The sequence below is a fragment of the Salmo salar genome, chromosome ssa11 (assembly GCF_905237065.1).
Source record: "Salmo salar chromosome ssa11, Ssal_v3.1, whole genome shotgun sequence".
NCBI classification, from domain to species: Eukaryota; Metazoa; Chordata; class Actinopteri; order Salmoniformes; family Salmonidae; genus Salmo; species Salmo salar.
Window position 1 is genome coordinate 51,242,789 of NC_059452.1, and position 27,425 is coordinate 51,270,213.

Here is a 27,425-nt window from a genome sequence, read left to right on the forward strand (position 1 = left end):
CACTGACCAATCCTCAAATAGCAGCCATATCACACTCTGTTCTCTTTATCATCACAGTCTCTCTACTAAGACACAGGGGCTGCTGGGTAGGTAGCTAGACTCTGTTCTCATTACAGTCTCTCTACTAAGACACAGGGGCTGCTGGGTAGGTAGCTAGATTCTGTTCTCTTTATCATTACAGTCTCTCTACTAAGACACAGGGGCTGCTGGGTAGGTAACTAGAATCTGTTCTCATCACAGTCTCTCTACTAAGACACAGGGGCTGCTGGGTAGGTAACTAGACTCTGTTCTCTTTATCATTACAGTCACTCTACTAAGACCCAGGATCATAGTTACTGAACAATCCTCTGAACTGAGACCCAGGATCATAGTTACTGAACAATCCTCTGAACTGAGACCCAGGATCAGAGTCACTGAACAATCCTCTGAACTAAGACCCAGGATCAGAGTCACTGAACAATCCTCTGAACTAAGACCCAGGATCAGAGCCACTGAACAATCCTCTGAACTGAGACCCAGGATCAGAGCCACTGAACAATCCTCTGAACTGAGACCCAGGATCAGAGCCACTGAACAATCCTCTAAACTAAGACCCAGGATCAGAGCCACTGAACAATCCTCTGAACTGAGACCCAGGATCAGAGCCACTGAACAATCCTCTGAACTGAGACCCAGGATCAGAGCCACTGAACAATCCTCTAAACTAAGACCCAGGATCAGAGCCACTGAACAATCCTCTGAACTAAGACCCAGGATCATAGTTACTGAACAATCCTCTGAACTAAGACCCAGGATCAGAGTCACTGAACAATCCTCTGAACTAAGACCCAGGATCAGAGTCACTGAACAATCCTCTGAACTAAGACCCAGGATCAGAGTCACTGAACAATCCTCTGAACTGAGACCCAGGATCAGAGTCACTGAACAATCCTCTGAACTGAGACCCAGGATCAGAGTCGCTGAACAATCCTCTGAACTAAGACCCAGGAGCTACTGTAGCTATTGAGTTGTCATGCTTCATGGATTGAATACTTGTCCTTTACCAGAGCCACTAGCACAGAGTTCTCCCAGAGTTTGATTATGCAATACCAAGGCTGTGGACCTACGAATGATACTTGAGAAAACAACATGAAGAAAATAAATAAGATCCTTTTGAACTGTGGAGTGAGGGGGGCTGCCGCCGGTACTCACCAATCTGACCAGCTTTCACTTTAAATGGAACATCCAGCTCACTCTGTAACAGAAACAGAATCAACATCATTTGACCAGTAACATACATGTCTTTTAAGTTCAGTCACTTGAATGGAAGCTAAAGGAGACAGTGGAAGATCATAGATAGATCATAGATAGCAGAGCAGCAGACACTTTCGAACACTGTGTTCTAACTTCTATCACACCTCTACTGATTCAACACTACCAGCCCTGATCACATCCTTCACCCTCCAACCACCATCCTTCACCCTCCAACTCTGATTCAACACTACAGCCCTGAGCACCATCCTTCACCATCCAACTCTGATTCAACACTACCAGCCCTGATCACCATCCTTCACCCTCCAACCACCATCCTTCACCCTCCAACTCTGATTCAACACTACCAGCCCTGAGCACCATCCTTCACCCTCCAACTCTGATTCAACACTACAGCCCTGACCTCCATCCTTCACCCTCCAACTCTGATTCAACACTACCAGCCCTGATCACCATCCTTCACCCTCCATCTCTGATTCAACACTACCAGCCCTGACCTCCATCCTTCACCCTCAACTCTGATTCAACACTACAGCCCTGACCACCATCCTTCACCCTCCATCTCTGATTCAACACTACCAGCCCTGACCTCCATCCTTCACCCTCCATCACTGATTCAACACTACCAGCCCTGACCACCATCCTTCACCCTCCAACTCTGATTCAACACTACAGCCCTGACCACCATCCTTCACCCTCCATCTCTGATTCAACACTACCAGCCCTGACCTCCATCCTTCACCCTCCATCACTGATTCAACACTACCAGCCCTGACCACCATCCTTCACCCTCCAACCACCATCCTTCACCCTCCAACTCTGATTCAACACTACCAGCCCTGATCACCATCCTTCACCCTCCAACCACCATCCTTCACCCTCCAACTCTGATTCAACACTACCAGCCTGATCACCATCCTTCACCCTCCAACCACCATCCTTCACCCTCCAACTCTGATTCAACACTACAGCCACCATCCTTCACCCTCCAACTCTGATTCAACACTACAGCCCTGATCACCATCCTTCACCCTCCAACCACCATCCTTCACCCTCCAACTCTGATTCAACACTACCAGCCCTGACCAGCATCCTTCACCCTCCAACTCTGATTCAACACTACCAGCCCTGACCTCCATCCTCTGTACAGTGTCTATAGTTGATATAATGATTACACTACTGTCTCCCCTTGATCAACATGTGAGTTGCTGTAGTGGAAAAGGTCAGCGATCAACATCATGTATCATTAATGTATGGAAAACAGTCAGGTATATATAGGCTACATAAATGATTCAGAACCAGACCTGGTCTACTACAGGCCTCTGTGAGGTGAACCAGACCTGGTCTACTACAGGCCTCTGTGAGGTGAACCAGACCTGGTCAACTACAGGCCTCTGTGAGGTGAACCAGACCTGGTCAACTACAGGCCTCTGTGAGGTGAACCAGACCTGGTCAACTACAGGCCTCTGTGAGGTGAACCAGACCTGGTCAACTACAGGCCTCTGTGAGGTGAACCAGACCTGGTCTACTACAGGCCTCTGTGAGGTGAACCAGACCTGGTCTACTACAGGCCTCTGTGAGGTGAACCAGACCTGGTCTACTACAGGCCTCTGTGAGGTGAACCAGACCTGGTCAACTACAGGCCTCTGTGAGGTGAACCAGACCTGGTCAACTACAGGCCTCTGTGAGGTGAACCAGACCTGGTCAACTACAGGCCTCTGTGAGGTGAACCAGACCTGGTCAACTACAGGCCTCTGTGAGGTGAACCAGACCTGGTCAACTACAGGCCTCTGTGAGGTGAACCAGACCTGGTCAACTACAGGCCTCTGTGAGGTGAACCAGACCTGGTCTACTACAGGCCTCTGTGAGGTGAACCAGACCTGGTCTACTACAGGCCTCTGTGAGGTGAACCAGACCTGGTCAACTACAGGCCTCTGTGAGGTGAACCAGACCTGGTCTGGACAATAGGGATGGATCAGAACCAGACCTAGTCTACTACAGGCCTCTGTGAGGTGAGGACAATAGGGATGGATCAGAACCAGACCTAGTCTACTACAGACCTCTGTGAGGTGAGGACAATAGGGATGGATACCTGGAAAGTACAATAACATCTATTTAAAATGATAGGCTACACATGTTGATTATAATAAAGTAATGCATACTTACCAAAGCATTTTCTTTAACTTTCAAGTTTTCCAGAACAACATTGCCTGGACAGAGATGAGAGAAAACACAAGTTAATAGTGATACTAGAATGTGTACACTAGTTACAGGAAGTCTGCTTGATGTGAACACTAGTTACAGGAAGTCTGTTTGATGTGAACACTAGTTACAGGAAGCTTGCTTGATGTGTACACTAGTTACAGGAAGCTTGCTTGATGTGTACACTAGTTACAGGAAGTCTGCTTGGTGTGTACACTAGTTACAGGAAGTCTGCGTGATGTATACACTAGTTACAGGAAGTCTGCGTGATGTATACACTAGTTACAGGAAGTCTGCTTGATGTGTACACTAGTTACAGGAAGTCTGCTTGACTTACAGCTAGCAGAGTAGATTCAGACAATTATCAACTGTGTGTCGACCAGGGAGTCAGGTTTCTTTCATCGGGCTACTACAAAAATGTCAGTCATGGTGGTTATATAGCCTAGACCAAAACAGGAAGTTAAAAAACCATGGCTCCTAAATCTGGACCAAATCCTGTCTGATTCCTAAAAACCCAATTTCATGTGTACTGCAGTACTTTTTCACCAGGGCCCCAGCAGTGAATTATATTCACAATAAAACAAAACATACTCATTATGTTCAGAACAACCCAGTGTATGACATGTCATCTGGTAACTGTACATCAAAACATAGTGATTATTAACATTGACTGTACATCAGTTTTATTAACGTTTATTAACGTTGACACTGTAAATGACATCAGTTTTATGATTTGGAGATGTGAAGTGCACATTTGGACTCACGGGTGTTTGGCTTGCTTGTATAATATCAAAACGGTTTTTATTATGATCCTCAACGTCTCATCTTTCAAAATACATCGAGTCCTCTTAAATTTACAGCATTTCCCCCTCACTCAGACAACAAAACATTTCCCCCCTCACTCAGACAACAAAACATTTCCCCTCCTCACTCAGACAACAAAACATTTCCCCCCTCACTCAGACAACAAAACATTTCCCCCCCTCACTCAAGACAACAAAACATTTCCCCCCCCTCACTCAGACAACAAAACATTTCCCCCTCACTCAGACAACAAAACATTTCCCCTCACTCAGACAACAAAACATTTCCCCCCCTCACTCAAGACAACAAAACATTTCCCCCCCTCACTCAGACAACAAAACATTTCCCCCCCCTCACTCAGACAACAAAACATTTCCCCCCTCACTCAGACAACAAAACAATTCTCAGACAACAAAACAGTTAGCGTAGGTCTAGGTGTTACATCACAGTGAGTTAGCGTAGGTCTAGGTGTTACATCACAGTGAGTTAGCGTAGGTCTAGGTGTTACATCACAGTGAGGTGAGTTAGCGTAGGTCTAGATGTTACATCACAGTGAGTTAGCGTAGGTCTAGATGTTACATCACAGTGAGGTGAGTTAGCGTAGGTCTAGGTGTTACATCACAGCGAGGTGAGTTAGCGTAGGTCTAGGTGTTACACTCACAGTGAGTTAGCGTAGGTCTAGGTGTTACATCACAGTGAGGTGAGTTAGCGTAGGTCTAGGTGTTACATCACAGTGAGGTGAGTTAGCGTAGGTCTAGGTGTTACATCACAGTGAGGTGAGTTAGCGTAGGTCTAGGTGTTACATCACAGTGAGGTGAGTTAGCGTAGGTCTAGGTGTTACATCACAGTGAGTTAGCGTAGGTCTAGATGTTACATCACAGTGAGGTGAGTTAGCGTAGGTCTAGGTGTTACATCACAGTGAATTAGCGTAGGTCTAGATGTTACATCACAGTGAGGTGAGTTAGCGTAGGTCTAGATGTTACATCACAGTGAGGTGAGTTAGCGTAGGTCTAGATGTTACATCACAGTGAGGTGAGTTAGCGTAGGTCTAGATGTTACATCACAGTGAGGTGAGTTAGCGTAGCTCTAGATGTTACATCACAGTGAGTTAGCGTAGGTCTAGATGTTACATCACAGTGAGTTAGCGTATGTCTAGGTGTTACATCACAGTGAGTTAGCGTAGGTCTAGGTGTTACATCACAGTGAGTTAGCATAGGTCTAGATGTTACATCACAGTGAGGTGAGTTAGCGTAGGTCTAGATGTTACATCACAGTGAGGTGAGTTAAGCGTAGGTCTAGGTGTTACATCACAGTGAGGTGAGTTAGCGTAGGTCTAGATGTTACATCACAGTGAGGTGAGTTAGCGTAGGTCTAGATGTTACATCACAGTGAGGTGAGGTGAGTTAGCGTAGGTCTAGGTGTTACATCACTGTGTCCAGTGTACAGAAACAACACGTCTGGTGAAATCGTGTTGTTGATCACCTCTGATGGCAGTCACAGGACTGTAAGGTGATCTAGCTCAGGTAACCGTCATGTACTTTGGAAAAATAACCCAGGACTTAAAAAGAACCAAGCCTCCCACGTCAAGGTGTGACAAAAGCATTCATAGTGTTGTGAGGTAAAGTGAGCTCGCTTTGAGATGGAACAGTCATGTGATCATAATCTCTTCAGAATATGTTGTTGATAGACTCTGTACTCCTTTGCCCTCCATTCACATATCTATTGTTAAAACGTAGGCCTTTTCCATCAATGATTGAATTATACAACATCAATTGAATTTAGCGTAGAGTTTAGATATTAACCTGGAGAAACACTACCGTGGGTCAAGACAATGACCTTATCTGACCTTTGGGCTTTATCAAGGACCAAGGGTAAACTAATCTATGGTATAAAAACACAACAGCAGAAAGCCTAAAATGGAAGACTTCCTTAGTGAAACAGACAGATCAACAGACCGTACAGTAGGTTACAACCAACAGACTAACATTTAATCATGAAGCTCTGTATAGGGCCTAGTCGACGGTTGAGACACATGATACAATAACTAGGCCTACAGGGAAGAAACAGGACTAGTAAGGAATCTGTCGGTACTGTTTGGTATTTGTAGTAAGGGTTTTTCCTTTATGAGTCTATATCACAATGCAATACAAAAAAAACTAAATGGTGCTGCCGGCTATCTTTGGTCTTACTAGGATATATGACACTTATGCAAATGTAATACAATGGCTTTTATCTGGCTTCAACGTTCCAAAGATATAGGCTAGGCTAGTACTGTGGTCTACCCATGACATAAATAAGGGTCCTGTCTAGCTAAGGAATCATAGATCCGACTACTGTATTAATACAACTGCTGTATTAATCCAACTGCTGTATTAATCCAACTACTGTATTAACCCTGGCGTCAGGTCTGGAGTGCAAACATGGGACAAAGATCCTACCCTCCAACACTCGGGTGACGGGAGAGGAACAGGTACGGCAGAGGCCTAACAGTCACAATGGTTTCTGCAGGTATTATAGTGACGGTGGGTGTGGACGGTGTTACCTGCCAAGAGACTTACTGCAGTATCCTGAACTTCCTTCATAGCAAACATTGCAGTTGACAACTCAAAATGTCAGTACATTCTCATGTCAGTTTGCCAGGATCAAAATGTTGTTTGTTATAGGCTACTCTTTCACCAGCTGTGTTGACAGCTGTATGTGTGACTAAATGTTTCTATTCACATTCTAATGTATACCCTACTAGCTAGGTAAATACTATCTAGCTTTGCAACTAACTGTGTCTTATCCTGGGCACAGTCTGTTTCGGCTCCCTTGCCAACTCCTTATTGAATGGTCATGCCATTGGCTTGACAATGATAGCAATGGAATTGGCAAGAGCACAAAAATATCTGGGACCAGGCTAGTAAAGTATAGGATATGGTAAGTACACAAACAGATCTGGGACCAGGCTAGTAAAGTATAGGATATGGTAAGTACACAAACAGATCTGGGACCAGGCTAGTAAAGTATAGGATATGGTAAGAACACAAACAGATCTGGGACCAGGCTAGTAAAGTATAGGATATGGTAAGAACACAAACAGATCTGGGACCAGGCTAGTAACGTATAGGATATGGTAAGAACACAAACAGATCTGGGACCAGGCTAGTAAAGTATAGGATATGGTAAGTACACAAACAGATCTGGGACCAGGCTAGTAAAGTATAGGATATGGCTAATAGAAAAGTTGCCACTTCACTCAAGAGATCCACACGGAGAGAAAGGAATCAACTGGAAACTGGTTGATGCCTTGGTACCTGACCAGATCATACCATCTTGATTTACCAGTCCGCTCAGTCCTGTATGCATTCATCGTTGTGAAGACAGATTAGTTAGACAGACTACACTGTGTCCAGCAGGAAACAGCTGGGATTAATGCATGTCTGTTTATGTTTATGTCTACATGTTGTACCCATATAATAATAGATTACTAATAAATGTAGGCTAAGCCTGACAAAACATAAGGTTGTTTGTGTATGGCAGCTCATTTATGCAATGCCAGATCAAAGTAAATATGTTAGCTGTGTGAGCCCCAGTCAGTGACTTTCTAGGCACACAAAGGGTCCTACAACATTTCAATATCATTACAGGTATGTTTACAAAACCTTTTGTCGTAGACTGGGTAATGTTAGCATCATATCCCAGAGACTGGTTATAGCTAGCTAGTTAGTTAGTTAGCATTAAGGCTTGTTTGTTTAAAATGCTAACAGCTAACCTAGCCACACTAGCATTCCTGGCACTGTGAGGTTAGCAGCGCTTCAACTGTCATTCCAGCCTCTTCTGTGCGTGTCGCTCACCTCCCCAAATGCCAATCTTCAACTGGGACTTGTCGAGGTTCTCCACATAGTCTCCCGATGAACCTATTCAGGAGATCACTGACCATAGATTCAAAAACCATTGTTGAACTTCGTGGCTAGCACTACCCTTGTTGATGGTTAAATGCTACGAGTGCCAAGATTATCCCGTGATCTTCAGTGTGAACGCCTTTCCGTAGCAAGATGACAAGAGCTTTAATATGAAAGAGATTCGCTCTGCGATCGATTAGTAATGTAGCTAATCGACTAGTAATGCCTGTATACAGTGACAGCCAGCGGTGTCAAATTATGTCATCTTGAATAAACTGTATTTGCAAATAACACAGGTGTGATCATGTAAAAATAAATTATTGGTGGCCAGAATGAAATCCTTGAATGACTTTCAAACATGAGGGAATGTAGACCTCTGGACCATATCAATTAACTATATTTGGTAGTGTCATCTTTGACAAGGTTAGCAGTTTGTTTTAGTCTTCTCATCATAGGCAATGTAATTGTAATGTATTTGTTAAATAAAAGCTTTTGTAATTAATTAAATGTATATTATAAAACGTAATCTGAGTGCTCTTAAAGATTATTTTCTGTAGGTTTTAAAGCAGGTCCAATTCATTTCCATTTATGGACCAAATCTAATCACGAATTCAATTTCTAATCATTCCTTATGTCGATGTAGGCTGTTGTGTAGACGGCTCTGCAATTGCAGCGCTTGAAATAGACCAGTGGAGGCTGCTGAGGGGAGGACGGCTCATAAATGTCTGGAACAGAGCAAATGGAATGGCACCAAACACATGGAAACCAAACACTCATTCCGCTCCAGCCATTACCACGAGCCCATCCTCCCCAATTAAGGTACCACCAACCTCCTGTGAAATAAACTGTCTCTGAATACAGTCACACTTTAGTAGGATAAGACTCAAAACAACCAGATGGGTTTTTTTTTACGTTGATTTAATAAATATGTAGCAGAGTAAAAAGTCAAAAATATTTCTTATATACATTCAAGCCAATCAACAATTTTTACATAGATAATAAACTTTTCAGCAAAATCTCACAGTCTCCCAAAATATAGTCCCTTTTCATGGAGGACATTTTGTTGACAACTTTGAACCGCAGCGACCGGCAGCAGATATCTTCCTGTGAGATACCATAGAAGAAGAAATCCTCGTCGAAGATGGGGTTCCTGCTCCTCTTAATTACCGCGCTGCGTTGCTTCTGAATCTTCCCCGGTAACAGACAGATACTGATGCTGCAGTTGATGCTCTTAGGATCCACAGAGATAGCATACAGTCCCTCAGCACTGATCAACCTCACTCTGAGTCTCTGGTTGTCTAGGCAGTACTCTGCTGAGAGCCGTAGTGCCCCCTCTCTACCTACAGGAACTAGACTCTCCTTCATGACCCTCTCTCTGTGGAGGACGAAGTCTATGGGGAAGATAACAGGGGGAGCCAGGGTGAAGGCACTGGGAAGGGGTTCTACTAATCCAGCATCAGAGGCCCTCCCGGATGATATTTGGGCTGTTGTCCATGGAGCTGCTTTCATCTGTGGACAGGAGTTGTTTCTGGAGAGCACAGCTTTTTCTCATAGTCTGGGACAGAAGTCTGTCGTGGCTCAGGGCTTTGAGCAGGGAGGACTTGGGAGGCGGCCTGGCCAGGAGAGGGGAGCTGAACGGGGAGGACTCGGTGGAGGACGTGGTGTCACTGTCCAGGGTGCTCTGTCTCTGGAGAGCCACCAGCCTGGAGCCTCCAGGAGACAGCCTGCTGGAGGTCAGCTTGGTGAGGCTGAAGGAGGATGACGGGGAGTGGGGTAGAGGTGAGGTTCTGGAGGAGTACGTTTTGGAGCGGCCGTGAGGCCCGGGAGAGGCAGCGATCAGGGGGAGGGGGCAGGCTTTGGGGTGGCTGTGGAACAGAGACTCTTTCCTCCGGGTGTGGGGGCTCTCCAGGAGGGTACAGAAACCGTAGCAGGTCTGGGCCTTGGCCAGGTGGGGCAGGGAGAGAGCTGCTTGGCTCTGGGGGTCAGCGTTGGTTCTCTCCTCATCACTGAAGCCCTGGTCGTATGGAGTCTCGTCCACGCTCTCTACCTGGATGAGGGTTGGATGAGTGTTGATGAAGGGTTCTCTCACTGTTACCTCCCTCTCCGGGCTGCTGCCCTTCTCAGGAGAAAAGGACACCCCTTTTCCAACAGGGCTAGTTTTACTCCAGTCCACTGTCTTTAGCTCCTGCTGTGGTGAGATCTTTGGTGGGATGCAGAACTCAGGGATAGTATTCGGAGTGATGATGTTAGGACACAGAGAGATCGTCTTCCTTCCTTTCTCCCGAGATGTTCTCTCTCCCAACATGATGTCTGAGATGCGGAAGCTGTACTCTGCTATTGGCAACAGAAGGTTGTTTTTGGCCACTGAAACACGGATCTGCTCAACGACCCACATTACATGCGCTCTGTCAGGATCACAGCTCTGGAGAAAGAGAAGGAAGAAAATTCACAGTTAGGTCAGATCACAGGCAACTTTTCAAAACCAAAAACACAAGCAACCAAGGCTACAACTTTTCAAATCCAATAATTGCAAAGCCAATTCTCCCCTCATCATGTAATATTTGAATTCAATTCAGTTTCTTATTCAATTCAATGAATTGGAAATAATAATACATGTATCCTGTATAGGAATAGTCGACTATAAAATGTTTTTTACTGTATAGGAAATTACCTTGAATGGAAGAGCACATTCAAGCCAGGTCCTTAGACTTCTTGTGGTTATAGTCACCTGTTACACTATCAGTGTCAGTCTACCTCCAGAGAGTGTCAGGCTCAGTCTCCCTCCTGTAGTATCTTCCTGTAGGATCCTCCTGTAGGATCCTCCTGTATGGTCCTTCTGTAGTATCCTCCTGTAGTATCCAGTGTGTGATGCTATAGGAGACGGCCAAGCTGGTTAAATAGGGCTGTGGATCTGGGCGGCGGTCACTGCTGTTAAGAAGATCCTCCCTCTCTGTCCTGGTCATCCATTTATACAGCAGGCTTTTATCTCTGGTCATCCCTTCACAGACAGGCCAGCCCAGCAGGCTGTTCACATGGAAACACACGGCAACCAATGCCACGATACTGCACCCTGGGGTCAGCACATGGGAATATCAGCTGGACCATGAACAGACACATGCCAGAGACATGGGAGAGACCACAGTCAGACTAGACACACCACAGAGACATGGGAGAGACCACAACCAGACCAGACACACCACAGAGACATGGGAGACACCACAGTCAGACTAGACACACCACAGAGACATGGGAGACACCACAGTCAGACTAGACACACCACAGAGACATCAAAGACACCACAACCAGACTAGACACACCACAGAGACATGGGAGACACCACAACCAGACCAGACACACCACAGAGACATCAAAGACACCACAACCAGACTAGACACACCACAGAGACATGGGAGACACCACATCCAGACCAGACACACCACAGAGACATGGGAGACACCACAACCAGACTAGACACACCACAGAGACATGGGAGACACCACAGCCAGACCAGACACACCACAGAGACATGGGAGAGACTTTTCTTTTTGCCGATCAAACTTTTAATGGACTGCTAAAGTTTCCGGAAGCTTCTGCCCATGTGTGGGATTCTCTACCTTACGCACAGTCTCTGTACAGCTACTGTTACTCGGGCAGATGGTGCTCGCTTAATAAAGTTACATCAAAGCTGAATCAATGTCTGCAAGATCACATAGTGATAGTATTGTATATTACAGAACAGAATATAATAGTATAGAACAAACGTTCATGTAAGAGAAAAAAACCATCTAATTTCTTATGACGTTTTACGATGATTGTGCAAATGGTCACATTTTTCTCTCATCAAAACAAGTCAAATGAAATTGTATTTGTCAAATGAACCGAAATACAGTGAAATGCCGTTCCCAACGACGCCAGAGTAAAAAAAAATATATATATATAGCAACAACAAGATAAATATAATACACAACAATGGCGCTATATACAGGAAGTACCAATACTATATACAGGAAGTACCAGAACAATGTGGAGCTGTATACAGGAAGTACCAGTACCAGATCAATGTGGAGCTATATACAGGGAGTACCAGATCAATGTGGAGCTATATACAGGGAGTACCAGTACCAGATCACTGTGGAGCTATATACAGGAGTACCAGTACCAGATCAATGTGGAGTTATATACAGGGAGTACCAGTACCAGATCACTGTGGCGCTATATACAGGGAGTACCAGTACCAGATCAATGTGGAGCTATATACAGGGAGTACCAGTACCAGATCAATGTGGAGTTATATACAGGGAGTACGAGTACCAGATCACTGTGGAGCTATATACAGGGAGTACCAGTACCAGATCACTGTGGAGCTATATACAGGAAGTACCAGATCACTGTGGAGCTATATACAGGGAGTACCAGTACCAGATCAATGTGGAGCTATATACAGGGAGTACCAGTACCAGATCACTGTGGAGCTACATACAGGGAGTACCAGATCACTGTGGAGCTATATACAGGAAGTACCAGATCACTGTGGAGCTATATACAGGGAGTACCAGTACCAGATCAATGTGGAGCTATATACAGGGAGTACCAGATCAATGTGGAGCTATATACAGGAAGTACCAGATCAATGTGGAGCTATATACAGGGAGTACCAGTACCAGATCAATGTGGAGCTATATACAGGAGTACCAGTACCAGATCAATGTGGAGCTATATACGGGAGTACCAGTACCAGATCACTGTGGAGCTACATACAGGGAGTACCAGATCACTGTGGAGCTATATACAGGGAGTACCAGATCAATGTGGAGCTATATACAGGGAGTACCAGTACCAGATCACTGTGGAGCTGTATACAGGAAGTACCAGATCATTGTGGAGCTATATACAGGAGTACCAGTACCAGATCAATGTGGAGCTATATACAGGAGTACCAGTACCAGATCAATATGGAGCTATATACAGGGAGTACCAGTACCAGATCACTGTGGAGCTATATACAGGAAGTACCAGATCACTGTGGAGCTATATACAGGAAGTACCCGTACCAGATCAATGTGGAGCTATATACAGGGAGTACCAGATCAATGTGGAGCTATATACAGGGAGTACCAGTACCAGATCAATGTGGAGCTACATACAGGAAGTACCAGATCACTGTGGAGCTATATACAGGGAGTACCAGATCAATGTGGAGCAATATACAGGAAGTACCAGTACCAAATCAAAGTGGAGCTATATACAGGAGTACCAGTACCAGATCAATGTGGAGCTATATACAGGGAGTACCAATACCAGATCAATGTGGAGCTATATACAGGGAGTACCAGTACCAGATCACTGTGGAGCTATATACAGGGAGTACCAGATCACTGTGGAGCTATATACAGGGAGTACTAGTACCAGATCACTGTGGAGCTATATACAGGGAGTACCAGTACCAGATCAATGTGGAGCTATATACAGGGAGTACCAGTACCAGATCAATGTGGAGCTATATACAGGGAGTACCAGATCACTGTGGAGCTATATACAGGAGTACCAGTACCAGATCAATGTGGAGCTATATACAGGAAGTACCAGTACCAGATCACTGTGGAGTTATATACAGGGAGTACCAGTACTAGATCAATGTGGAGCTATATACAGGGAGTACTAGTACCAGATCACTGTGGAGCTACATACAGGGAGTACCAGTACCAGATCAATGTGCAGAGGTACGAGCTATTTGATTTCAAGGGTAAAGTGACAAGGCATCAGGATAGATAATAATAAGTTATTAGAGGTTATTAGAGGTTGATATGTACATGAAGAACACCTACTCATTCAAGGGTTTTTCTTTATTTTTACTATTTTCTACATTGTAGAACAATAGTGAAGACATCAAAACTATGAAATAACACATATGGAATCATGTAGTAACTAAAAAAGTGTTAAACAAATCAAAATATATTTTATATTTGAGATTCTTCAAATAGCCACAATTTGCCTTGATGACAGCTTTGCACAATCTTGGCATTTTCTCAACCAGCTTCATGAGGTATTCACCTGGAATGCATTTCAATTAACAGGTGTGCATGAGAGACTGTTGTACTGGCACCACACTGACTGGTATCTGACCTCGTAGGCTGTCTCATCATTTACATCGGTGATCAGGTCTACCACCATCGTGTTGTCAGCAAACTTCATGATGGTGTTGAAGTCGTGGCGTGGCCACACAGTCGTGGTGAACAGGGAACATAGGAGGGGACTAAGCATGCACCCCTGAGGGCCTCCGTGTTGAGGGTCAGCGTGGCAAAGGTGTTGTTGCCTACCTTCACCACTTGGGGCGACCCATCAGGAAGTCCAGGATCCAGTTGCAGAGGGGAGGTGTTCAGTCCCAGGGTCCTGAGCTTGGTGATGAGCTTGGAGGGCACCATTTTTTTCGTTTTTTTTCTGGTACTTTTTGTTTAAGCTTTTGTTTATAAACAGGAAGCACGAGGATAGAGTCACGGTCTGATTTGCCTAAGGGAGGATGAGGGAAGTCCTTGTATGCAGTTCATGTGGCCCACAACTCAACAGCGTGCCACTAGGTAAAATATGTACTATGCTACAGTTCGTTAATAACACATCTGCTAAAAAAATATGCTCACTGTGCATAATTCAAAACAACACTGTACATTACTGAGAAGATCATTCACCATTGACGTTGAGAAATGTGTAGGGAGGGTGACCACAACAATGTATGTGTAAAGTAGAGGTTAAGAAACACATGAACGTGATACAGATCTGTCCAGGGGGTTCCAGGGGGGTGGGACGGGAACGTAATGGGGCTGATAAATATGGATCCGTAGCCTCGGGCCAATAGTTAAAGACTAGATTAGAATCATCTGTTTTGATTTTGACAATACATTTCTGATGGCAGAATTCTGGAAAATATTTCTGTCATAGAAAGCCTATTAAATTACTAGAGGGCCCTATGTCATAACCCTCATAGTTCCAAAATGGTTGGATAATGGCAGCCATTTTGGTCAGGGAGAAATCAAACCACAGTCTAATTGTAATGAATGGCAGTAGATACATAGGTGATGCATTTCCTGCTTTTACTCAAGGAGGAGAATAAAAGTACGGCATGTGATATATCAGAAACTGTGTAATAGAAGTATTGTCATATAATTATAAATAGTTTATACAGATTTTATTTTGGTTTAAATAGCCTCTAAAATATGTAAACAGACCATAAATGTCTCAATGTTTGTTCTCTTGGAAAGCTGTGAGGGTTATAATATGATAAAATATCCGTCCGTATTGGTTGCTTTTACAAGTTGTCTAAGTGCAATCATCAAATAATTTCAGCAAGTGTATGTGTCACGGCTGTCGAAAGGAGAAGAATGAGCGGACCAAAGTGCAGTGTGTGTATCGTTCCACATTTTATTTTCAGAGTGAAACTATGCGATACATAAACAATAAACTCAACTAACAAAAACAACACACCGTGACGCAGAGGTGAAACATACACTACTCAAAATTAATCTCCCATAAACCCAGGTGGGACAAACACCAACTTAAATATGACCTCCAATTAGAGACAACGATGACCAGCTGCCTCTAATTGGAGATCATCCCAAACAAAAACCCAACATAGAAATACAAAACTAGAACAACCCAACATAGAAAATCTAACCTAGAAAAAAAAACTGTCACGCCCTGACCTACTCTACCATAGAAAATAACAGCTTTCTATGGTCAGGATGTGACAGTATGGCTGTGGATTGACTGAATTCTTTGTAAGGAATGTTGGCATATTGACAGTTAACTTAAAAAAGTTAATGGAATCATCCAACTAAAAACTGGGTCAATGGCTAGAAGCGATCCAGCTTTTGTCAAATTAAAGTCAGATTTGTCTTTTCAGTATCAGCTTAGGAGAATTTAGGCAGCAGGTTAGGATAATTAATGTAGCAGATTAGGATAATTATATTAAAATTAGGAAAAGGGTTAGGGTAAGCTTAAATGCAACAACAACAACAACAAAAACTTTTGACGTTAATTTGAGAAAAGCGAAATCCCCTTCTAGCCATGAGGCTAAAAAGTGTCTAGCTAGCTAGCTAATAAACATACTTTGCAGATAATCTTAAAATTCATTGTTTTATTAAATATCTTATCACAGCATTAGCTGACCATGGTTGACCAACTTCTTTACCAAAATGTCTGACCTTCTATACTGTCATAACATAGTTCATGTCCATTCTATTGTTCTAATGCCTAATTCTATGGTTTCTGTCCATGTCAGGAACCCATTTTGGCCTCAAGAGCTCTGTAAAGTTATGTATGGCCTCTTTAAGACTATGGTTTCTGTCCATTTCAGGAACCCATTTTGGCTCAAGAGCTCTGTAAAGTTATGTATGGCCTGTTTAAGACTATGGTTCTGTCCATTTCAGGGACCCATTTTGGCTCAAGAGCTCTGTAAAGTTATGTATGGCCTGTTTAAGACTATGGTTTCTGTCCATTTCAGGGACCCATTTTGGCTCAAGAGCTCTGTAAAGTTATGTACCGCCTGTTTAAAACTTTTTGGAAGGTACAAAAAATATGAAGATGGATAAAGGAACAGCACAGATATCCCAATACATCAGCTATAACTTTTCAAACAACAAATCATGATGTCTAATGTTCAATTTACCTGAATTCTACAGACTTCTACCCTCTATCGGTTACTTCATGAACTTCCTGTCTTGGCACAAAACTGTACTTCTAATATTGTCCAAGAGATGGCGATATTTACTTCCTTTCAGAGGAAACGTCCTGGGTAGGGAGGTTTTGATCCTGTTTTCTGTCCTTAAAGAAGAGGTCCTGTAGACTAGAACATCTCATTATAGATACTATTATAGAGTCATGGAGAGTCACACAGTCTAGTGATGCATATAAACTATAAAAACACAAACACAAACACACACACTCCTGCTGTCCTGCTGCTGTCCCCTTCAGAAAAGAAACACACCAGAATGACAAACACCAGCGGGCTAGCCACAGCGTGTTACCGATCACCTGCTGGGTTTTTGGGTGTGTATTTTACACCGTCTAGTGTCCGTATCTTCCACCATCTAGTGTCTGTATTTTCCACCATCTAGTGTCTGTATCTTCCACCATCGAGTGTCTGTATTTTTCCACCATCTAGTGTCTGTATTTTCCACCAGCTAGTGTCTGTATCTTCCAACATCTAGTGTCTGTATCTTCCCCGTCTAGGGTCTGTATTTTCCACCATCTAGTGTCTGTATCTTCCACCATCTAGTGTCTGTATTTTCCACCATCTAGTGTCTGTATTTTCCACCATCTAGTGTCTGTATCTTCCACCATCTAGTGTCTGTATCTTCCACCATCTAGTGTCTCTATCTTCCACCATCTAGGGTCTGAATCTTCCACCATCTAGTGTCTGTATCTTCCACCATTTAGTGTCTGTATCTTCCACCGTCTAGTGTCTGTATCTTCCACCGTCTAGTGTCTGTATCTTCCACCATCTAGTGTCTGTATCTTCCTACATGTATCTTGGTGGTTCTATAGTGGTATGTGGCTGGGGGGGTTCTATAGTGGTATGTGGCTAGGGGGGTTCTATAGTAGTATGTGGCTAGCGGGGGTTCTATAGTGGTATGTGGATGGGGGGTTCATTAGTGGTATGTGGCTGGGGGGTTCTATAGTGGTATGTGGCTAGGGGGGGTTCTATAGTGGTATGTGGCTGGGGGGTTCTATAGTGGTATGTGGCTGGGGGGGTTCTATAGTGGTATGTGGCTGGGGGGTTCTATAGTGGTATGTAGCTGGGGGGTTCTATAGTGGTGTGTGGCTGGGGGGGTTCCATAGTGGTATGTGGCTAGGGGGTTCTATAGTGGTATGTTGCTAGGGGGGTTCTATAGTGGTATGTGGCTGGGGGTTCTATAGTGGTATGTAGCTAGGGGGTTCTATAGTTGTGTGTGGCTGGGGGGTTCTATAGTGGTATGTGGCTAGGGGGGTTCTATAGTGGTATGTGGCTAGGGGGGTTCTATAGTGGTATGTGGCTAGGGGGTTCTATAGTGGTATGTGGCTGGGGGGGTTCTATAGTGGTATGTGGCTGGGGGGTTCTATAGTGGTATGTAGCTAGGTGGGGTTCTATAGTGGTATGTGGCTGGGGGGTTCTATAGTGGTATGTGGCTGGGGGGTTCTATAGTGGTATGTGGCTGGGGGTTCTATAGTGGTATGTGGCTAGGGGGGTTCTATAGTGGTATGTGGCTGGGAGGTTCTATAGTGGTATGTGGCTGGGGGGGTTCTATGTGGTATGTGGCTGGGGGGGTTCTATAGTGGTATGTGGCTGGGGGGTTCTATAGTGGTATGTGGCTGGGGGGTTCTATAGTGGTATGTAGCTGGGGGGTTCTATAGTGGTGTGTGGCTAGGGGGTTCTATAGTGGTATGTGGCTGGGGGGTTCTATAGTGGTATGTGGCTGGGGGGTTCTATAGTGGTATGTGGCTAGGGGGTTCTATAGTGGTATGTGGCTGGGGGGGTTCTATAGTGGTATGTGGCTAGGGGGTTCTATAGTGGTATGTGGCTGGGGGTTCTATAGTGGTATGTGGCTGGGGGTTCTATAGTGGTATGTGGCTAGGGGGTTCTATAGTGGTATGTGGCTGAGGGGGGTTCTATAGTGGTATGTGGCTAGGGGGTTCTATAGTGGTATGTAGCTAGGGGGGTTCTATAGTGGTATGTGGCTGGGGGGTTCTATAGTGGTATGTGGCTAGGGGGGTTCTATAGTGGTATGTGGCTGGGGGGTTCTATAGTGGTATGTGGCTAGGGGGGTTCTATAGTGGTATGTGGCTGGGGGGTTCTATAGTGGTATGTGCTAGGGGGGTTCTTGTGGTATGTAGCTGGGGGGTTCCTATAGTGGTATGTACTAGGGGGGGTTCTATAGTGGTATGTGGCTGGGTTCTATGTGGTATGTGGCTAGGGGGTTCTATAGTGGTATGTGGCTGGGGGGGTTCCATAGTGGTATGTGGCTAGGGGGTTCTATAGTGGTATGTGGCTGGGGGGTTCTATAGTGGTATGTAGCTAGGGGGGTTTCTATAGTGGTATGTGGCTAGGGGGGTTCTTAGTGGTATGTGGCTAGGGGGGTTCTATAGTGGTATGTGGCTAGGGGGTTCTATAGTGGTATGTGGCTGGGGGGGGTTCTATGTGGTATGTGGCTGGGGGGGTTCTATAGTGGTATGTGGCTAGGGGGGTTCTATAGTGTTATGTGGCTGGGGGGTTCTATAGTGGTATGTGGCTGAGGGGGTTCTATAGTGGTATGTGGCTAGGGTGGTTCTATAGTGGTATGTGGCTGGGGGGGTTCTATAGTGGTATGTGGCTGGGGGGGTTCTATAGTGGTATGTGGCTAGGGGGGTTCTATAGTGGTATGTGGCTGGGGGGTTCTATAGTGGTATGTGACTAGGGGGGTTCTTAGTGGTATGTGGCTGGGGGTTCTATAGTGGTATGTGGCTAGGGGTTCTATATTGGTATGTGGCTGGGGGGGTTCTATAGTGGTATGTGGCTGGGGGGTTCCATAGTGGTATGTGGCTGGGGGGTTCTTAGTGGTATGTGGCTGGGGGGTTCTATAGTGGTATGTGGCTGGGGGGTTCTATAGTGGTATGTGGCTAGGGGGGTTCTATAGTGGTATGTGGCTGGGGGGTTCTATAGTGGTGTGTGGCTAGGGGGTTCTATAGTGTATGTGGCTGGGGGGTTCTATAGTGGTATGTGGCTGGGGGGGTTCTATAGTGGTATGTGGCTGGGGGGTTCCATAGTGGTATGTAGCTAGGGGGTTCTATAGTGGTATGTGGCTGGGGGGTTCTATAGTGGTATGTGGCTGGGGGGTTCTATAGTGGTATGTGGCTGGGGGGTTCTATAGTGGTATGTGGCTAGGGGGGTTCTATAGTGGTATGTGGCTGGGGGGTTCCAAAGTGGTATGTGGCTAGGGGGTTCTATAGTGGTGTGTGGCTGGGGGTTCTATAGTGGTATGTGGCTGGGGGGTTCTAAAGTGGTATGTGGCTGGGGGGTTCTATAGTGGTATGTGGCTGGGGGTTCTATAGTGGTATGTGGCTAGGGGGTTCTATAGTGGTATGTGGCTGGGGGGGTTCTATGGTGGTATGTGGCTGGGGGGGTTCTATAGTGGTATGTGGCTGGGGGGTTCTATAGTGGTATGTGGCTGGGGGGTTCTATTGTGGTGTGTGGCTGGGGGGTTCTATAGTGGTATGTGGCTGGGGGTTCTATAGTGGTATGTGGCTGGGGGGGTTCTATAGTGGTATGTGGCTGGGGGGTTCTATAGTGGTATGTGGCTCGGGGGGTTCTATAGTGGTATGTGGCTGGGGGGGTTCTATAGTGGTATGTGGCTGGGGGGTTCTATAGTGGTATGTGGCTAGGGGGGGTTCTATAGTGGTATGTGGCTGGGGGGTTCTATAGTGGTATGTGGCTGGGGGGGTTCTTAGTGGTATGTGGCTGGGGGGGTTCTATAGTGGTATGTGGCTAGGGGGGTTCTATAGTGGTATGTGGCTGGGGGGTTCTATAGTGGTATGTGGCTGGGGGGGTTCTATAGTGGTATGTGGCTGTGGGTTCTATAGTGGTATGTGGCTGGGGGGTTCTATAGTGGTATGTGGCTGGGGGGTTCTATAGTGGTATGTGGCTAGGGGGGTTCTATAGTGGTATGTGGCTGGGGGGGTTCTATAGTGGTATGTGGCTAGGGGGGTTCTATAGTGGTATGTGGCTGGGGGTTCTATAGTGGTATGTGGCTAGGGGTTCTATAGTGGTATGTGGCTGGGGGGGTTCTATAGTGGTATGTGGCTGGGGGGTTCTATAGTGGTATGTAGCTAGGGGGGTTCTATAGTGGTATGTGGCTGGGGGTTCTATAGTGGTATGTGGCTGGGGGTTCTATAGTGGTATGTGGCTGGGGGTGTTCTATAGTGGTATGTGGCTGGGGGGTTCTATAGTGGTGTGTAGCTAGGGGGGTTCTATAGTGGTATGTGGCTGGGGGGTTCTATAGTGGTATGTGGCTGGGGGGTTCTATAGTGGTATGTGGCTGGGGGGGGTTCTATAGTGGTATGTGGCTGGGGGGTTCTATAGTGGTATGTGGCTAGGGGGGTTCTATAGTGGTATGTGGCTAGGGGGTTCTATAGTGGTATGTGGCTGGGGTTCTATAGTGGTATGTGGCTAGGGGGGTTCTATAGTGGTATGTGGCTGGGGGGTTCTATAGTGGTATGTGGCTGGGGGGGTTCTATAGTGGTATGTGGCTGGGGGGTTCTATAGTGGTATGTGGCTAGGGGGGTTCTATAGTGGTATGTGGCTAGGGGGGTTCTATAGTGGTATGTGGCTGGGGGGTTCTATAGTGGTATGTGGCTGGGGGGTTCTATAGTGGTATGTGGCTGGGGGGGTTCTATAGTGGTATGTGGCTCGGGGGGTTCCATAGTGGTATGTGGCTGGGGGGGTTCTATAGTGGTATGTGGCTGGGGGGGTTCTATAGTGGTATGTGGCTAGGGGGGTTCTATAGTGGTATGTGTGGCTGGGGGGTTCTATAGTGGTATGTGGCTGGGGGGGTTCTATAGTGGTATGTGGCTGGGGGGTTCCATAGTGGTATGTGGCTAGGGGGGTTCTATAGTGGTATGTGGCTGGGGGGGTTCTTTAGTGGTATGTGGCTAAGGGGGGTTCTATAGTGGTATGTGGCTAGGGGGTTCTATAGTGGTATGTGGCTGGGGGGTTCTATAGTGGTATGTGGCTGGGGGGTTCTATAGTGGTATGTGGCTAGGGGGTTCTATAGTGGTATGTGGCTGGGGGGGTTCTATAGTGGTATGTGGCTAGGGGGTTCCATAGTGGTATGTGGCTGGGGGTTCTATAGTGGTATGTGGCTGGGGGGTTCTATAGTGGTATGTGGCTGGGGGGGTTCTATAGTGGTATGTGGCTGGGGGTGTTCTATAGTGGTATGTGGCTGGGGGGTTCTATAGTGGTATGTGGCTGGGGGTTCTATAGTGGTATGTGGCTGGGGGGTTCTATAGTGGTATGTGGCTGGGGTTCTATAGTGGTATGTGGCTGGGGGGGTTCTATAGTGGTATGTGGCTGGGGGGTTCTATAGTGGTATGTGGCTAGGGGGGTTCTATAGTGGTATGTGGCTGGGGGGTTCCATAGTGGTATGTGGCTAGGGGGTTCTATAGTGGTATGTGGCTGGGGGGGTTCTATAGTGGTATGTGGCTAGGGGGTTCTATAGTGGTGTGTGGCTGGGGGTTCTATAGTGGTATGTGGCTAGGGGGGTTCTATAGTGGTGTGTGGCTAGGGGGGTTCTATAGTGGTATGTGGCTAGGGGGTTCTATAGTGGTATGTGGCTGGGGGGTTCTATAGTGGTATGTGGCTAGGGGGGTTCTATAGTGGTATGTGGCTGGGGGGTTCTATCGTGGTATGTGGCTGGGGGGTTCTATAGTGGTATGTGGCTGGGGGGTTCTATAGTGGTATGTGGCTAGGGGGGGTTCTATAGTGGTATGTGGCTAGGGGGTTCTATAGTGGTATGTGGCTGGGGGTTCTATAGTGGTATGTGGCTGGGGGGTTCTATAGTGGTATGTGGCTAGGGGGGTTCTATAGTGGTATGTGGTTTGGGGGTTCTATAGTGGTATGTGGCTAGGGGGGGTTCTATAGTGGTATGTGGCTGGGGGGTTCTATAGTGGTATGTGGCTGGGGGGTTCTATAGTGGTATGTGGCTGGGGGGTTCTATAGTGGTATGTGGCTGGGGGGTTCCATAGTGGTATGTGGCTAGGGGGGTTCTATAGTGGTATGTGGCTGGGGGGGTTCTATAGTGGTATGTGGCTGGGGGGTTCTATAGTGGTATGTGGCTAGTGGTTCTATAGTGGTATGTGGCTAGGGGGGTTCTATAGTGGTATGTGGCTAGGGGGTTCTATAGTGGTATGTGGCTGGGGGGTTCTATAGTGGTATGTGGCTGGGGGGTTCTATAGTGGTATGTGGCTAGGGGGGTTCTATAGTGGTATGTGGCTGGGGGGGTTCTATAGTGGTATGTGGCTGGGGGGTTCTATAGTGGTATGTGGCTAGGGGGTTCTATAGTGGTATGTGGCTGGGGGGGTTCTATAGTGGTATGTGGCTAGGGGGTTCTATAGTGGTATGTGGCTGGAGGGGTTCCATAGTGGTATGTGGCTAGGGGGTTCTATAGTGGTATGTGGCTGGGGGGTTCTTTAGTGGTATGTGGCTGAGGGGGGGTTCTAAAGTGGTATGTGGCTAGGGGGTTCTATAGTGGTATGTGGCTGGGGGGTTCTATAGTGGTATGTGGCTAGGGGGTTCTATAGTTGTATGTGGCTGGGTGGTTCTATAGTGGTATGTGGCTGGGGGGGTTCTATAGTGGTATGTGGCTGGGGGGGTTCTATAGTGGTATGTGGCTGGGGGGTTCTATAGTGGTATGTGGCTGGGGGGTTCTATAGTGGTATGTGGCTGGGGGGTTCTATAGTGGTATGTGGCTGGGGGGTTCTATAGTGGTATGTGGCTGGAGGGGTTCTATAGTGGTATGTGGCTAGGGGGGTTCTATAGTGGTATGTGGCTGGGGGGTTCTATAGTGGTATGTGGCTAAGGGGGGTTCTAAAGTGGTATGTGGCTGGGGGGTTCTATAGTGGTATGTGGCTGGGGGGTTCTATAGTGGTATGTGGCTAGGGGGTTCTATAGTGGTATGTGGCTGGGGGGTTCTATAGTGGTGTGTGGCTGGGGGGTTCTATAGTGGTATGTGGCTAGGGGGGTTCCATAGTGGTATGTGGCTGGGGGGTTCTATAGTGGTATGTGGCTGGGGGGTTCTATAGTGGTATGTGGCTAGGGGGGTTCTATAGTGGTATGTGGCTAGGGGGGTTCTATAGTGGTATGTGGCTGGGGGGTTCTATAGTGGTATGTGGCTGGGGGTTCTATAGTGGTATGTGGCTAGGGGGGTTCTATTGTGGTATGTGGCTGGGGGGTTCTATAGTGGTATGTGGCTAGGGGGTTCTATAGTGGTATGTGGCTGGGGGGTTCTATAGTGGTATGTGGCTAGGGGGGTTCTATAGTGGTATGTGGCTGGGGGGTTCTATAGTGGTATGTGGCTGGGGGGTTCTATAGTGGTATGTGGCTGGGGGGTTCTATAGTGGTATGTGGCTGGGGGGTTCTATAGTGGTATGTGGCTAGGGGTGTTCTATAGTGGTATGTGGCTGGGGTTCTATAGTGGTATGTGGCTGGGGGGTTCTATAGTGGTATGTGGCTAGGGGGTTCTATAGTGGTATGTGGCTAGGGTGTTCTATAGTGGTATGTGGCTGCGGGGGTTCTATAGTGGTATGTGGCTGGGGGGTTCTATAGTGGTATGTGGCTAGGGGGGTTCTATAGTGGTATGTGGCTGGGGGGTTCTATAGTGGTATGTGGCTGGGGGGTTCCAAAGTGGTATGTGGCTAGGGGGGTTCTATAGTGGTATGTGGCTGGGGGGTTCTATAGTGGTATGTGGCTAGGGGGGTTCTATAGTGGTATGTGGCTGGGGGGTTCTATAGTGGTATGTGGCTAGGGGGTTCTATAGTGGTGTGTGGCTGGGGGGTTTCTATCGTGGTATGTGGCTAGGGGGTTCTATAGTGGTATGTGGCTGGAGGGGTTCCATAGTGGTATGTGGCTGGGGGGTTCTATAGTGGTATGTGGCTGGGGGGTTCTATAGTGGTATGTGGCTAGGGGGGGTTCTATAGTGGTATGTGGCTGGGGGGGTTCTATAGTGGTATGTGGCTGGGGGGTTCTATAGTGGTATGTGGCTGGGGGGTTCTATAGTGGTATGTGGCTAGGGGGTTCTATAGTGGTGTGTGGCTGGGGGGTTCTATATTGGTATGTGGCTGGGGGGTTCTATAGTGGTATGTGGCTGGGGGGGTTCCATAGTGGTATGTGGCTAGGGGGGGTTCTATAGTGGTGTGTGGCTGGGGGGTTCTTTAGTGGTATGTGGCTAGGGGGGGTTCTAAAGTGGTATGTGGCTAGGGGGGTTCTATAGTGGTATGTGGCTGGGGGGTTCTATAGTGGTATGTGGCTGGGGGGTTCTATAGTTGTATGTGGCTAGGGGGGTTCTATAGTGGTGTGTGGCTGGGGGGTTCTATAGTGGTATGTGGCTGGGGGTTCCATAGTGGTATGTGGCTGGGGGGTTCTATAGTGGTATGTGGCTGGGGGGTTCTATTGTGGTATGTGGCTAGGGGGGTTCTATAGTGGTGTGTGGCTAGGGGGGGTTCCTAGTGGTATGTGGCTGGGGGGTTCTATAGTGGTATGTGGCTGGGGGGTTCTATAGTGGTATGTGGCTAGGGGGGTTCTATAGTGGTATGTGGCTGGAGGGGTTCTATAGTGGTATGTGGCTAGGGGGGTTCTATAGTGGTATGTGGCTGGGGGGTTCTATAGTGGTATGTGGCTGGGGGGTTCTATAGTGGTATGTGGCTGGGGGGGTTCCATAGTGGTATGTGGCTAGGGGGGTTCTATAGTGGTGTGTGGCTAGGGGGGTTCCATAGTGGTATGTGGCTAGCGGGGGTTCTATAGTGGTATGTGGCTAGGGGGGTTCTATAGTGGTATGTGGCTAGGGGGTTCTATAGTGGTATGTGGCTAGGGGGGTTCTATAGTGGTATGTGGCAAGGGGGTTCTATAGTGGTATGTGGCTGGGGTGTTCTATAGTGGTATGTGGCTGGGGGGGTTCTATAGTGGTATGTGGCTGGGGGGGTTCTATAGTGGTATGTGGCTGGGGGTTCTATAGTGGTATGTGGCTGGGGGGTTCTATAGTGGTATGTGGCTGGGGGGGGTTCTATAGTGGTATGTGGCTGGGGGGTTCTATAGTGGTATGTGGCTAGGGGGGTTCTATAGTGGTATGTGGCTGGGGGGTTCTATAGTGGTATGTGGCTGGGGGGTTCTATAGTGGTATGTGGCTGGGGGGTTCTATAGTGGTATGTGGCTAGGGGGTTCTATAGTGGTATGTGGCTGGGGGGTTCCTAGTGGTATGTGGCTAGGGGGGTTCTATAGTGGTATGTGGCTGGGGGGTTCTATCGTGGTATGTGGCTAGGGGGTTCTATAGTGGTATGTGGCTGGAGGGGTTCTATAGTGGTATGTGGCTAGGGGGTTCTATAGTGGTGTGTGGCTGGGGGGTTCTATAGTGGTATGTGGCTAAGGGGGGTTCTATAGTGGTATGCGGCTGGGGGGTTCTATAGTGGTATGTGGCTGGGGGCGTTCTATAGTGGTATGTGGCTAGGGGGTTCTATAGTGGTATGTGGCTAGGGGGTTCTATAGTGGTGTGTGGCTGGGGGGTTCTATATTGGTATGTGGCTGGGGGGGTTCTATAGTGGTATGTGGCTGGGGGGTTCCATAGTGGTATGTGGCTAGGGGGGGTTCTATAGTCTTATGTGGCTGGGGGGGTTCTATAGTGGTATGTGGCTGGGGGTTCTATAGTGGTATGTGGCTAAGGGGGGTTCTATAGTGGTATGTGGCTAGGGGGGTTCTATAGTGGTATGTGGTTTGGGGGTTCTATAGTTGTATGTGGCTGGGGGGGTTCTATAGTGGTATGTGGCTAAGGGGGGGTTCTATAGTGGTATGTGGCTAGGGGGGTTCTATAGTGGTATGTGGCTAGGGGGTTCTATAGTGGTATGTGGCTGAGGGGGTTCTATAGTGGTATGTGGCTAGGGGGGTTCTATAGTGGTATGTGGTTGGGGGGTTCTATAGTGGTATGTGGCTAGGGGGTTCTATAGTGGTATGTGGCTGGAGGGGTTCCATAGTGGTATGTGGCTATGGGGGGTTCTATAGTGGTGTGTGGCTTGGGGGGTTCTATAGTGGTATGTGGCTGGGGGGGGTTCTATAGTGGTATGTGGCTAGGGGGGTTCTATAGTGGTATGTGGCTGGGGGGGTTCTATAGTGGTATGTGGCTGGGGGGTTCTATAGTGTTATGCGGCTGGGGGGGTTCTATAGTGGTATGTGGCTGGGGGGTTCTATAGTGGTATGTGGCTGGGGGGTTCTATAGTGGTATGTGGCTGGGGGGTTCTATAGTGGTATGTGGCTGGGGGGTTCTATAGTGGTATGTGGCTGGGGGGTTCCATAGTGGTATGTGGCTGGGGGGTTCTATAGCGGTGTGTGGCTAGGGGGGTTCCATAGTGGTATGTGGCTGGGGGGTTCTATAGTGGTATGTGGCTGGGGGGGTTCTATAGTGGTATGTGGCTGGGGGGTTCTATAGTGGTATGTGGCTGGGGGGTTCTATAGTGGTATGTGGCTGGAGGGGTTCTAAAGTGGTATGTGGCTAGGGGGTTCTATAGTGGTGTGTGGCTGGG

At 47.2% G+C, this 27,425-nt stretch overlaps 1 protein-coding gene and 1 pseudogene across 1 annotated transcript in view; both read right to left on the bottom strand.

Moving 5' to 3' along the window:
* The window catches only part of LOC123725250 (vacuolar protein sorting-associated protein 13C-like), a 33,351-nt gene extending 25,209 nt beyond the window's left edge, over positions 1-8,142 (bottom strand). Inside the window, exons 1-3 of the mRNA XM_045690387.1 lie at positions 8,094-8,142; positions 3,418-3,461; positions 1,192-1,234 (exon numbers count right to left, since the gene is read on the bottom strand). The gene's annotated coding sequence lies outside the window, so the exon portion shown is untranslated. The remainder of the gene's footprint in view (positions 1-1,191; positions 1,235-3,417; positions 3,462-8,093) is intronic.
* Positions 8,143-9,111: 969 nt separating this feature from the next.
* Positions 9,112-10,993, bottom strand: LOC106592677 (C2 calcium-dependent domain-containing protein 4C-like; annotated as a pseudogene).
* Positions 10,994-27,425: the final 16,432 nt, after the last annotated feature.